The following is a 13,843-nucleotide window of genomic DNA, read 5'->3' on the forward strand; positions in this document are numbered from 1 at the left end:
TAGTGTGAATATTAGTCAATATATAATATACTAGAGAAAAGTAAAATAAATAAAATAATTTTTTTTTATTTTATTTGACTTTTTTCTAGTTTTAAGGTTAAAATTATGCGAGCTGTAGATCCATAACTGAGCACTTCCAGGTGTAATGCCTTCAAATATATCAAATGACTGGATGTAGTGTGTGGGCTCAGGATGCAATATTGTGGCTGATTATAGAAATGATCTGTGTATGGGATGGAGGAATGACCAGTACAGGGGAGGAATTAAACTACATATAATGTCCCTGTTAATAAATCTGTAACTTTTAACAGCAATTTTCTAGTTTATTCCAGTTAATTCCCATGGAAATTTCCTAACTTTGAATTTTGCAACCTGAGTTGTGCAACAACCAAATGTTAGAATGTGTTTAGAAAGTAGCTAATAGAAATAGATGTGATTGCATAGAGGTCTGGAATTCTGCTTATTAAGTCACAGAGATAACTTTAACAACTTTAATGTGTTATTTAATGTGTGTTGTAGGCAACAGAATCAAGGCTAGAGAAGAAATTCCAGAATTTCAGATTCTGTTGAAGAAACAAAAAACATTTTCTAAATAATAATAATAATAATAATAATAAAGATAAACCAATTTTTTTTCAATTATGTTTAATTCATCATTTATCCATTAGTTTAATAAATTACAAAAATATATATCAATTTCAGGTTTGGGTCTTCTAGAAAAGACAAAAATGGCTTTGCATCTTTTAGAAAAATACAACATGCAGGCATATATAGTGTTTTTTTAGTCATGAATATAAATTATTTGAACGTGTAGTCAGCCTTTCTTAAAAATAAACACTTTCTTGAGGGAAAATCAAAGGAATTAGTTGACATGCTTGACATGCATGCTTTTTTAATGTCACATCAGTTTTGGTAACAGGACTGAGAAAAATGTAACCATCTTCAGCTTAGAAACACTGTAAAAATAATATATAATAATAATAAAACTGCTTGAGATTGACAATACATGTTTTGAATAGTTAAATATGTGTGTTATTAGATTCAGCGTCAAACAAATTAGGTTTAACTTTAAAGAGTTCCAACAAGCAAATGGCCCAGCTAGTCATCATGTCACAGTAGCTGTCTATCATCCCGCCATTTATCCCTGGGTCAAGCATGTAATACTGGTGAAACAGCATGGTCAGGTTGGGTCAAGTTGGTAATACTGGAGGACCAGCATGGTCAGGCTGGGTCAAGTTGGTAATACTGGAGGACCAGCATGGTCAGGCTGGGTCAAGCTTGTAATACTGGTGGACCAGCATGGACAGGTTGGGTCAAGCTGGTAATAGTGGAGAACCAGCGTGGACAGGCTGGGTCAAGCTGGTAATACTGATGACCAGCGTGGACAGGCTGGGTCAAGCTGGTAATACTGGTGGACCAGCTTGGTCAGGCTGGGTCAAGCTGGTAATACTGGTGGACCAGCTTGGTCAGACTGGGTCAAGCTGGTAATACTGGTGGACCAGCTTGGTCAGATTGGGTCATGCTGGTAATACTGGTCGACCAGCTTGGTCAGACTGGGTCATGCTGGTAATACTGGTGGACCAGCGTGGTCAGACTGGGTCATGCTGGTAATACTGGTGGACCAGCGTGGTCAGACTGGGTCATGCTGGTAATACTGGTGGACCAACATGTTCAGGCTGGGTCATGCTGGTAATACTGGAGGACCAGCATGATCAGACTGGGTCAAGCTGGTAATGCTGGTCAACCAGTATGGTCAGACTGGGTCAAGTTGGTAATGCTGGTCGACCAGTATGGTCAGACTGGGTCAAGTTGGTAATACTGGTCGACCAGCATGATCAGGCTGGGTCAAGCTGGTAATACTGGTGGACCAACATGTTCAGGTTGGGTCAAGCTGGTAATACTGGTGGACCAGCATAGCCAGGCTGGGTCATGCTGGTAATACTGGTGGACCTGCATAGTCAACCAAAAGCATACGCTACACTGGTGAAGAGCTACTCAGGTCAACCAGCAGGGTATTACTGTACATAATGAATATCTGTTCTGTGTTACGTAATGATGTGAAGTCTGTTGCAGTACTGACTGTTTCCCACCCCTTATCAGACGAACCTCTTCCTTGATCTCCTTGATCACTGCAGTTTTATCGCAGGGCTAATTGGGTGCAGATGGTCAATAAGGCAGATCATTCCCCAGTAGCAGCTAAAAGCTGTCATAAAACTGGTCTTTAAGCTTTATGCAGTGTCCTGTACACTGACTCTCACTCCACATAACATGCTTTAGGTCCACTTAACTGTTTTTTTTTCTTACAGGCCTTCGACTTAACTGCTTCAGGTATAAAGGAGATAATCAACCAAAAGGCAAAAAGGTAGGATGCACATGGTTTTCCTGTATATTCTAGCCCCAGAACTTCTATCCCGAGATAACATGTCCGTGTGGGGCCTGTACGGGTAGCCCAACTGGGACCTAGAAAGTTCGGTCCATGTTCATGTCCATGTGGGACCTAGAAAGTTCGGTCCATGTTCATGTCCATGTGGGACCTAGAAAGTTCTGCCCCTCATATAGATGACCACCAGAGTCAGGGATGGGACCAGGATGGGTTAAAAACATGAGCCCCATTTGGGTTGTACAGTGCATACACAGATTAAGGTGGGCTATAACAATGGGGCTCATTTGGGAAGCCCAACTGCGTCCCAGTAAAGACACATATACAAACCTACTCCAAACCCATGCCCACCTGGAACCCACCTAGCCCATGTTCTGCCCATGGGAGCCCCACATGAGCATGTTGGCTGGGTTGCCGTAATGAAGTACCAGACCTCTGAGGTGATCCCGTGGTACCAAGACTAACATTATAAGTCCTGTAAGTAGTGAGGTGGGCGGGGCCTCCATGAGCATCAGTGAGTCTTGGGGTGGCCATGACCTTTGTAAAGTTTCACTGGTTGTTCTTTTTTTTGGAGCACTTTTGGTAGGTACTGACCACTGCATACCAGGAACACTGGACAAGACCTGCCTGATGTTCTGGAGGAGATGTTGTGACCCAGTCATTGTCTAGAACATCACAATTTGGTTCTGATCAAAGTAGCACGTCACACATAACCTTCAAGAACTGACGGTTCACTTGCAGCCTTATATATATATTCCTTATTTGACCGGTCAACTGGAACCAGATCATCAATGATCTTCACTGGACCTGGCAGTGTTTTTTTAATGGAATGGCTGACCGGTGTATTGGTGTATCACTTATCAACAGTAGACCCATTCCAGTGACCAATTTCTGTGGGTCGCATTTCCCCTAAAGTGGTTCGGGACGGCTTGTTGGGTCCAGTAATGTGGGAACTGTAGGAAGAACTGCGAGAAGGATCTCTTCATCTTCAAGTGGTCAATTCTTTGAGAGTTCCCAGCTGAGGGAAGAGCTTGGGTGCATCTTCAGACGGCTCCAGAAAGAGGTTGAGCAGTCTCAACAACAAAGCTGCAGGGGCCTGTTTGGCAGGCGGGCCTGTGTTCTGGCGAAGTTTACTCCGAAGAGCCCTTGGTCTGACTTTTTCTATATCTGAAAGAGAGTCGTGGAAGAAAGAGACGGCAGTAATTTCTCGGGCTCAGTGTGAGTTTTGGGGTGGCCGAGGCGGTTTTTGGCAGATTGTGACTGTTGCATTAATGCTGTGTGAAGTATTTTGAACCATTTTTTTTTCTTAGCATGAGTCCTCTTGTGTTTGAGCCGCTGGAGGAGCTGGAGGAGTTGCGGGCAAGGCAGAACTAATTGAAACTTGAAGGACACAGGGAACATTAATCTACAGGCCACTCTGAAGCACACTGCTTTCATTTAGCCAACTTTTACACCGAATCACATATCGATTCTGAGATTTAGAAATGCACGCCGCACATTCCCCTGCTGCCGAATCCTAATGATGTTGTTTCTGTCGCACATGCTTCGCTTTATGTGACTTTCTGGTCTGTATGAGCCTGAATGGAGTGCTCTTTGCTCCACTGCCTGGCTTCATTGAGGTTCCAGCTTTGGTCAGTAGAGGGCAATCAAGGTATTCACTACCACTGGCCAGTTAGTGTGCGGTACCTCCTCTGTGTGGACCACTGGTGATTAGGACAGTGTTTGAGGATGGCTTTGTTGCATTTGGTCGACTCAACTCCGCGTTCACGGGAAAATAAGCTCCTCGGTGGTACGGCTGGAAACGCTCCATTTCACAAACAATGATTTGTGCTGCTACTGAAGCTGCTTCAATTTACCACCCAAAAATCTTATTACGGTCGTTCTTAACACGGGTCCTTTGAGCCTGCGAGATCAAGGCCTGTGCCGCTCTATTGGTAGGCGTTCAATTTATCAGAGTCTGTAGATTACAGTGGCAGGTCTTCGCTTTTGTTCAAAGTTTAGCATCCGCTTCCAAGGTCACGGTCACCTATTTGTGGAATATTTCATTTGGAATTTAGTCTCTTCCACAAAAGTGTTGCTCATCCACAATGATGAGCTTGTGGGATTTTGATGATAAGTCCAGTGTTGATCTCAGAAAAGCAGAACTGCTGCGACCTGCAGGACTGAGTTTCTGGAAACATCTACTTTTAGAGCTTTTAGGCTGCTCTGGTGAGTCCCTCCAGAATGCCACGCTAGTTCTTTCTTTAAATAATTCTACGCTTTCAAAAACAAGAAATCAGAAAGGGTTCTTTGCATGGTTCTCATGGTTCTTTGAAGCAGTGGTTCTCCAAACAGCCCCCAAGGTGGCTCTTTTGTGCTCGATTCCTACATGTTGTGAGTTGAGTTTTAGCATCTGGGGGTTAGTTTGAGAACCTCAGTGTTCTTTAATGCAGTGTTTCTCAAAACGGTACTCTGGGACCCCTAGATGGTCCATTTCTTGTTCCACCCCAATGTGTTTGGGTGGCAGTTTCTGGAGCTCAGTTTGAGAACCTTTTGATTTAAAGAAATATTCCTTACATAAGTGGTTCTCAGGGACCCCAAGATAGTCCATGTTGGGATGTTGGGTTGTAGCGTCTAGAGGTTGGATTGAGAACCTCCTGCTCTAGAGAGCTATCGGTGGTTCTTAAAACAAAAATTGACTTCCTTAGGGTCCATGTGGATCAGTTTGTGTTGTAGCAGTTGGGCCTCAGTTTGAGAACCTTTGTTTTAGCGAACCATTCCTTACAGCAGTGGTTCACAGGGACCCCAAGACAGTTGAGACAAGTTGGGCTGTAGCATCTAGAGCTTTAGAGAGCTATCAGTGGTTCTTAAACTGATCCACAGGGACCCTAAGGAGGTCAAGAGGCCAACTGAGTTGGGCCTCAGTTTGAGAACCTTTGTTTTAGCGAACCATTTCCTACAGCAGTGGTTCTCAGGGACTCCAAGATGGTCCATTCTTGCTCCATCCCTGCATGGATGTTGGGTTGTAGAGTTTAGAGGTTGGATTGAGAACCTCCTGCTCTAGAGAGCTATCAGTGGTTCTTAAACTGGTCCACAGGGACCCTAAGGAGGTCAATTTTTGCTCCATCCCTAAATGTTGTGAGTTGTGTTGTAGCAGTTGGGCCTCAGTTTGAGAACCTTTGTTTTAGAGAACCATTTCCTACAGCAGTGGTTCTCAGGGACGTGTTGCGAGTTGGGTTGTGGCATCTGGATCGGTTTGAGAACCACTACTTGAGATGTCCATTTGTAAAAATTAGATGGAAGGAAGGTAAAAGAAGGTTTTAGGTAGAGCTTCTAAACTGGTATCCAACCTTTTTTTTCAGACATGGTTCTTTAGGGAGTCAAAAGTGTTCCCAAAAGGTGTCCAAACCTGGTGAGCTGCCTCTAAACTCTCCATGGTACTAAATATCCAGGACCGGAATTGGACCCCATCAAAATTCCCAATGTCTACATTTGTACCAGGGTCCACAAACTTTCATTTCTTTTGTCCTAAGAGCAAAGAACTGGTGCGGTTCCTTGGGGAAACATTGTTCTTCAGATTCAGGAGTTAATTATGTTTGAACGTCTTTCAATAATTTTCAGTGATTGATTTATTAGTATTCATCTGAGTCTCAGGGTGCTGGTTTCCCAGCCAGCCGTGAAACAGGGTGCTAGACTGAAGAAAAGATTTTCAGTGGGGAATCTTCACCAGCAGGACAGTTTATTACAGGAGATAAACCAAATGCTGGTCTGAGAAACTGGCTGACTACGATGCCTAGCCCACACTGCATATTTCTGACAGTGCTGATTCTGTGCCTTACAGAAAAGGCCAGAGGGACTGCCTTTATCACTGTGTACAGCTTAAAATTGATCAATACTGAGAGAAGGTGGTAGTTTAACTACACTATATTGCCAAAAATATTCACTCACCCATCCAAATCATTGAATTCAGGTGTTCCAATCAATTCTGTGGCCACAGGTGTGTAAAACCGAGCACCTAGGCCTGCAGAATGCTTCTGCTAACATTTGTAAAAGAATGGGTCGCTCTTAGGAGCTCAGTGAATGATAGGATGCCATCTGTGCAACAAGTCCAGTCATGAAATTGAGTTTTGTGGTCAAGGCCGCCGGTATTCCTCTCATGACCCGTCCATAAAGATTGTTTGTGCGAGCAATGCTGCACAGTAGAACAGTGCACCATCATCTTGACTCAGCTAAACCTTCACATGGGTTCTTGGTAGTTCCATGGGGGCTTTGATTTGCTTGTCTTACCAGCGTTATACATGCCATACAAGCATTCTCTGAGAGTTTTCTTGGTCTTCCAGATCTCCAGCCCTCACTGTAGAAGCTGCAAGCTGAAACACTCGGCTATCTTCTTCTAGCCTTCCCCTGCCTTGTGATCCGGGATTACTTTGTTTTTTCAGATCTTTAGACGGCTGCCCAGAGGAGCCTGTGGTTGCTGAGTTTTAGATCATGGTTTGAAGGGTTAGAGAATTTAGAAAGCTCTGACATTTGATTTAGATTACCGTTCCTAATTACAACATTTAACATGTCTCAGGCCTGAACTGCTAATCATGGTCTGAGACCTTGTCAAAGAAGAGCCTTTGTAATGGTTAGGATGCCAAATTTTGCACAAGCCAAACTGCATTTTTACGTTGTGTGTTATACTATGTATGCCCAAATGTTTGCGGACACTCCTTGTAATGAATGCATTCAGCTACTTTAAGTTGCACCCATTGCTGACACTCCCTTATATTCCATGAAGTGTTGCCAAATGAAATAGGACTCTCTGTAGCAACAAACCAGATGACCCTATCGGCACCATGCTGCCTAATAATGCCAGGCGTGGGCTAGTAGAGGGGTATAAAGCCCCCCAGCATTGAGCTGTGGAGCAGTGGAAGAACTGTGTTCTCTGGAATGAGTTTGGGAGGAGTTGGGGATGAGGTGGGTGGTGGTCATCCAGCATTCTCATCTCACTAACACTCAGTGCACTGAATGCCATCAAATCCTCACAGCAATGCTTCTGCACAATCTAGTAAAAATCTTCTTCTCTGGACAGTAGAGACAGTTACTCCAACAAAAGCAGCAGAAACTCTCTTTAATGCCCTTGATTTGAGAAGAAGCAATGAATGAAGAGCAGGCGTCCCAATACTTTTGTCCATTTCGTGTATCTTACCACAATGCTGTGGAAGGTTGGTGTTTACATGAGCGTGTGTTACTGTCTAGCATTTGTTATTTTGATGTGTTATGCAGTGCTATAATATGACCTGTCAATTTTCTCCCTCCAATTTCTTTTTCTTTTCAGCGTTTGATGGATGTTGGAAACCAAGCAGCAGGATCTCTGCGCGGGGAGTGAATGGTGGAGACGGAGAATATTGAGCAGAGAAACAGCTCCTGACTGCTGTGCTGTGTCTGAGTGAGTAGAACCCATTAATGAACCCTTTTTACTGGGGGCCGGGTGGGAGGGGGTGGGAGGAGGGGGTGGGTGGGTACATAATTTATATGTCTTTTGTAGTCACTTTTCATCTTTTCACCTCTCCTCCATGTCTCCATGTCTCCACCACAGTCGTCCAACCTTTCCCTCTTCCCCACCCCCTACCCCAGGCCCCCGCTGTGTATACAAATCCAGTGTGGTTTCAGAAATGGAGCTTTCGCTCTCTAATTTAAAACGTCTCTCCGGTGCCGCGTTGATAAAAATGTAATTCTGATAGGGAGTGCGGAGCGATGCCGAGGAAATCTGCTTTCCTCCGGGGGCTCCTTCTACTTGCTGTTGTTTGGAAAACGCTGGGAATAATCAGGCTGTGATAATGGTGGCACATTTGATTTATTAAGGATGTTTATTATTGTCAGTTTGTGGAGAGCATGCATTTAAAAGGGGGGGATTAATTTGGGTGGGAAACAGACATGGCGGCTAATTGCCCTGGGTTTAATATGTTTATCTGCAGGTTCTGTTTGTTTTGGAATGAATAGTTTTGCATGAATTTGTTGTTTGTTTAAAGACTCTGTTATTTTACCAGGGATTCATTAGCGATAGTGTAGTTATTAGCCTGGAAACACACACGAATGTTCGAGTTTAAAATGGTGCTCAGTTCTAAGTGCAAAATACATCATTTGATTCATATATTTGGTGTTACATGTGTGTCAGCGGTGCAGTTTTACATTTCCACACATTCATTTGACATATTTTCATTATAGTATAGAAATGATTTCACTCTCTGGGCAGATTTACTAAACCAAACACTGATTACAGTTTGTTTACAGTAGTGTTTATTATTATTATTATTATTATTATTATTATTATTATTATTACATTGCATTGATTTTAAGCTTTTAAAATTAAATGTATTTATTTAGTTTTTATTTTTTTATTTTTTTATATAAGAACTAGCTGGTATGTAACAACCAATTCCAGTTAATATTAATTAAATGTATCTCTTTTTTTTTGTCTTTGATCCTTCATGTCTTACGTTATTTCTTTTTTTGTCTCTGTCTTTTGCTAATGACTAATTATGTAAAGCTGCTTTGTAACGATAATAGTTGTAAAAATTTATACAAATAAGTTTGACTTGACTTTTAAAATAAATGCACTTATGCAATTATCTTAAGAGTTCAATCAATCAAAGTCAGTTAGGTCAGATAAAAGAGCAGGGGGTGTGTCCTGTGGGATTTGGTTGGGAAAATGTTCAACATACTTGAATTCAAATGTAACAGTGGTTCCCACTTCCAGACTGTTGCTACATGATCACTAGAATGTTTTTGCTAGGTGGTTGCTATGGTATCTTAGGTGGCTGCTGTGGTGTTCCTAAGCGGTTGCTAGGTGTTTGAGACCATGTTGTTTGGTGGTTGCTATGATGTCCTAGTTGGTTGATATGGTGTTGCTAAGTGGGGTATATGGATGCTGTAGAGTTTCTAGGTGGTTTCTGTGATATTTCAGGTGAAAGTAATGATGAGTTGGTAAAATGTTGCCATGATATCCCAGGTGGTTGCTGTGGTATCCCAGGTAGTTGCTGGGTGGTTGCTGTGTGCTTGAGATTGTGTTACTAGGTGTTTGCTTTGGTATCCAGGTGGTTGTTATTGGGTAGGTGGACGCTATAGTGGTGGTTTTTAGGATATTGCTAGACTAATGCAATGGTCTGTCAGGTGGTTGCTCTGCTATCCCAGATGGTTGTCATGGTGTTACTATGTGGTGGCTATGGAATCCCAGGTGGCTGCTATGGTGTTACTAAGTGGTTGCTAGGTGCCAGGTTTGAGATTGTGTTGTTAGGTGGTTGCTATGGTGTGTGCTGGGTATATGGATGCTGAGTTTCTAGGTGGTTTGTGGTCTTTCAGGTAATTGCTATGATGAGTTGGTAAACTGTTGCTATGATATCTCAGGTGGTTGCTATGTGTTTAAGATGTATTTCTAGGTGGTTGCTATTGTATCCAGGTGGTTGTTACTAGGTAGATGGATTCTATAGTGTTTCAAGTTGGTTTCTGTGATATTTTAGGTGATTGCTATGCAGTGTTGCCAGACTGTTTCTATGGTATGTCAGGTGTTTGCCATGGTGTTGCCAGGTGGTTGCTGTGGTATTGAGTTGGTTGCTATAGTGTTTATAAGTGGTGGGTAGATGGATGCTATAGTGTTTCAAGTTGGCTTCTGTGATATTACAGATGAGTGCTATGTTGCTAGACTGTTACCATGGGATCTCAGTTGGTTGCTGTTGCCAAGTGGTTGCTGTGGTACCTCGTTGGATGTTACTAATGTATTTGTATTATTGTCACATTAGAAGTGTGCTCAAAAACCTTTGTACTCTGTTCGCTACCATAATAATAATAATAATAATAATAATAATAATAATGATAATTACAATAAGCAATCCATATTAATAATAATACTAATAAAGGTTCCTTTGAAGTTTTAAACTCTAATATTAATAGTATGTGTTATTAGAGTAAAATAATCTTCTCCCCGTGGTTTGTGGTTTAAGAAAAACTGCAGAGGCACCGAATAGCACCAGCTATTGCAGCAGTATAGTAAATCCCCACAGTCACTGCCCAACATCAGCGCAGGGTTCCAGAGCCAAACCGGGTCTCCGGCTCCATCAAACTCTCAGCCTGGTGTTTGTGTTTTTGAGAGAGAGGTGTGTGTGTGTGTGTGTGTGTGTGTGTGTGTGTGTGTGTGTGTGTGTGTGTGTGTGTGTGTGTGTGTGTGTGTGTGTGCGCGCCAGAAGCTCCACCTCCCTCCTGATCCTCTCCGCTTTCCACCTCATTGGCTCTCCAACATGTGGCCTGTGGCATCAGTGTCGCTTTGTGGAACATCATTCACAGCAGACTTGGCTTTGTGCTGTGCCACACTGAGCATCTGTGTCCATGGCTGTACTACTGCACCTGATTTCAGGAGGTGAAGGTCTTCCCTGCAGGCTGAGAGGTGTGGTGGTCCAACACAGCAACACTAGTTAATCCCACTGGGATGGAGTAGAATGGAGTAGAAGGGACTGGGACGGAGCAGGGTGGACTGGGATGGAGTAGAAGGGACTGGGATGGAGCAGGGTGGACTGGGATGGAGTGAGATGGGGTAGAAGGGACTGTGATGGAGTAGGGTGGAGCGGGATGTAGTAGAATGGAGTAGGGTGGAGCGGGATGTAGTAGAATGGAGTAGGGTGGAGCGGGATGTAGTAGAATTCCTGATGCTTGGCTGATAGATCAATGGTCTGATTTATCAGTTGATATTAATTGATCATGTATGATTACTGTCGCTTCTCCAGGATTCAGACTCTCAGTGTTTGGGCAAAACGTCCGTCAGTCAAGTTGTGAAACACTGCATGATTCCCCTACGCCTTACGTCTTATGCAAACGTTTATGCGCCCCTGGTCAAATAACGTGTGTTTTTGATTGATTCTGATTAAAGAGACAAATGCACAATTCTATCATGATCAGCACTCTGCACATTTTACATAAACTGGCCTAAAATACTGGAATTTATGACAAATAAAAAATGGGTTTCTCCTGTTTGAAATTATTACAAGAAAATTGGATATTTTTACTTGTCGTTTTATGTGGCAACATAAAACATTTTGGCAGGTTAAGTTTAAGCAATACAACCAGGAAGAGGCAGAATTATCTGACAATAAAAAATAATAATAAGCAAATAAATAACCGGATTTCAGCATTTCAGAAGAAACAACGAATGAGCAGGTGTCCCAATACTTTTGTCCACATAGTCTCTATTGACTATTACAGTGATTTCACTTGCCATGCCGTCACGTATTGTGGTGAATATCTGACAGAATGTTATACCTTCAATCTCTTTCAAATCTAGTCAATATACACTGCATGGACAAAAGTATTGGGACACCTGCTCATTCATCATTTCTTCTGAAATCAAGGGTGTTAAAAGATGGCTGGCTGTCTACTAGATTTTGGAGGAGCCTGGCTGTGAGGATTTGATTGCATTCAGCAACAAGAGCGTCAGTGAGGTCAGGATGTGGGATGATAATCCCGTCCTCATCATCCCCAAAGTACTGGATGGAGCTCCACCACCGTCATTCCAGAGAACACAGCTCTTCTTCCACTGCTCCACAGCTCCTCAATGCTGGGGGGCTTTATATACCCCTCTAATCCACGCCTGACCGTGTTCTGCCTCGTAACTCGGCTCTCTCATTAGTTCCGACATCTGCAACACCCGTGATGGGTAACGTGTGTATCATCTTACCGATTATTACTTCGTTAGCGGCCGTACAGCCTCCCCAGGGCGGCACTGATACGGGCTGGGGGTGAATCAGAGAGATGGGAGATGGAGCACTGTGGTCTGAAGCTGTGGCTGAGCTGCTCCTCATGCAGTCGTGGTGGTCCGCTAATGAGACGCCGTCTCTGAGGAATTATTCACCCAGGGAGTTTATTTGGGTTTAATAGAGCTTGTGCTGCGCTGTGACGTGAACCTGAGCTCGCTCTGGTTGCAGGCCGTCTCTGTCCTATCCTGTCATGTCATGTGCGAGGAAGCGTCTGTCTAACGTGAGTCACATGCTCGGCCGGCCTGCAGCTCCGGGCCATGTTCCTGGATGTTAGCGGTTGCGGCGCACATGCTGCATTAGCCTCGGCATCTCCACAAAACAACGAGCTCGCAGAACCGCGAGCGTGCTCCCAGCACAAGCCAACAACAGCAGCAGCACCACGAGGTCCACAACCCCGCCCATCAAAGTCTCGGCTCCAAAAGAGAAGCGTCCAGACGTATTGGGGTCAGGGTCTCGGCCTAAAACCCTGACCCTTGTGTGTCCACAGGCCGGAGAACAGCTGCACATATTTTGAGAAGATTTCAATAATGAGTTTCTGTCTGGAGAATCTGAGCCTTCACATCAGTGAGTCTGTTCACATCATCCAGTAGGGTTGACCTCTCTCGCTCTCTCTCTCTCTCGCTCTCGCTCTCTCCCCCCCCGCTCTCTCTCTCTCTCTCTCTCTCTCTCTCTCTCTCTCTCTCTCTCTCTCTCTCTCTGTCTCCCCCCCTCTCTCTCGCTCTCTCTCTCGCTCTCTCTCTCGCTCTCTCTCGCTCTCGCTCTCCCCCCCCCTCTCTCGCTCTCGCTCTCTCCCCCCCCTCTCTCGCTCTCGCTCTCTCTCTCGCTCTCTCTCTCGCTCTCTCTCTCTCCCCCCCCCGCTCTCTCGCTCTCTCTCTCGCTCTCTCTCTCGCTCTCTCTCTCGCTCTCTCTCTCCTTTCTATCCATCTTCACTCTAACTTTATCTATCTACACTATAAGGACAAAAGTATTGGGACGCCTGCTCATTCAGTGTTTCTTCTGAAATCAAGGGTATTAAAAGAGCTGATCCTGCTTCTGTTGGAGTAACTGTCTCTACTGTCCAGAGAAGAAAACTTTCTACTAGATTGCTGTGAAGATTTGATTGCATTCAGTGAGTGTATATATATATATATATATATATACAGTCATGCCCGAAAGTATTCATACCCCTGTCAAAGTTTGACTTAAATTTACTTTTATTTAACCAGAAATTATATTTTTGCCTGGAAATGACACAGGCATCTCCCAGGAGATAACACGATGATGTACAAGAGGCATCATTGTGGGAAAAAATATTTCTCAGCTTTTATACACATTTGAACAAAAAGTGGCATGTCCAAAATTATTCATACCCTTCTCAATAATTAATAGAAAAGCCTTTATTGGCTATTACAGCAATCAAACGCTTCCTGTAATTGCTGACCAGCTTTTTGCATGTCTCCACTGGTATTTTTGCCCATTCATCTTTAGTGATGAGCTCCAACTCTTTGAGGTTCGAGGGTCTCCTTGCCATCACCCTGATCCTTAGCTCCCTCCACAGATTCTCAATTGGATTCAAGTCAGGACTCTGGCTGGGCCACTGCAAAACATTAATGTTTTTGTCTGCTAACCATTTCTTCACCACTTTGGCTGTGTGTTTTGGGTCATTGTCGTGCTGAAATGTCCACCGGTTCCCAAGGCCAAGTTTTTCTGCAGACTGCCT

At 43.7% G+C, this 13,843-nt stretch overlaps 1 long non-coding RNA gene across 1 annotated transcript in view; it reads left to right on the forward strand.

The window, feature by feature from the left end:
• The first annotated feature begins 2,306 nt into the window (after positions 1 to 2,306).
• LOC140560504 (uncharacterized) overlaps positions 2,307 to 13,843 on the forward strand; it is a 203,617-nt gene continuing 192,080 nt past the window's right edge. Inside the window, exons 1-2 of the long non-coding RNA XR_011979973.1 lie at positions 2,307 to 2,362; positions 7,680 to 7,790. This is a non-coding gene — a long non-coding RNA (uncharacterized lncRNA). The remainder of the gene's footprint in view (positions 2,363 to 7,679; positions 7,791 to 13,843) is intronic.

The sequence above is a fragment of the Salminus brasiliensis genome, chromosome 8 (genome assembly GCF_030463535.1).
Source record: "Salminus brasiliensis chromosome 8, fSalBra1.hap2, whole genome shotgun sequence".
Taxonomy (NCBI): Eukaryota; Metazoa; Chordata; class Actinopteri; order Characiformes; family Bryconidae; genus Salminus; species Salminus brasiliensis.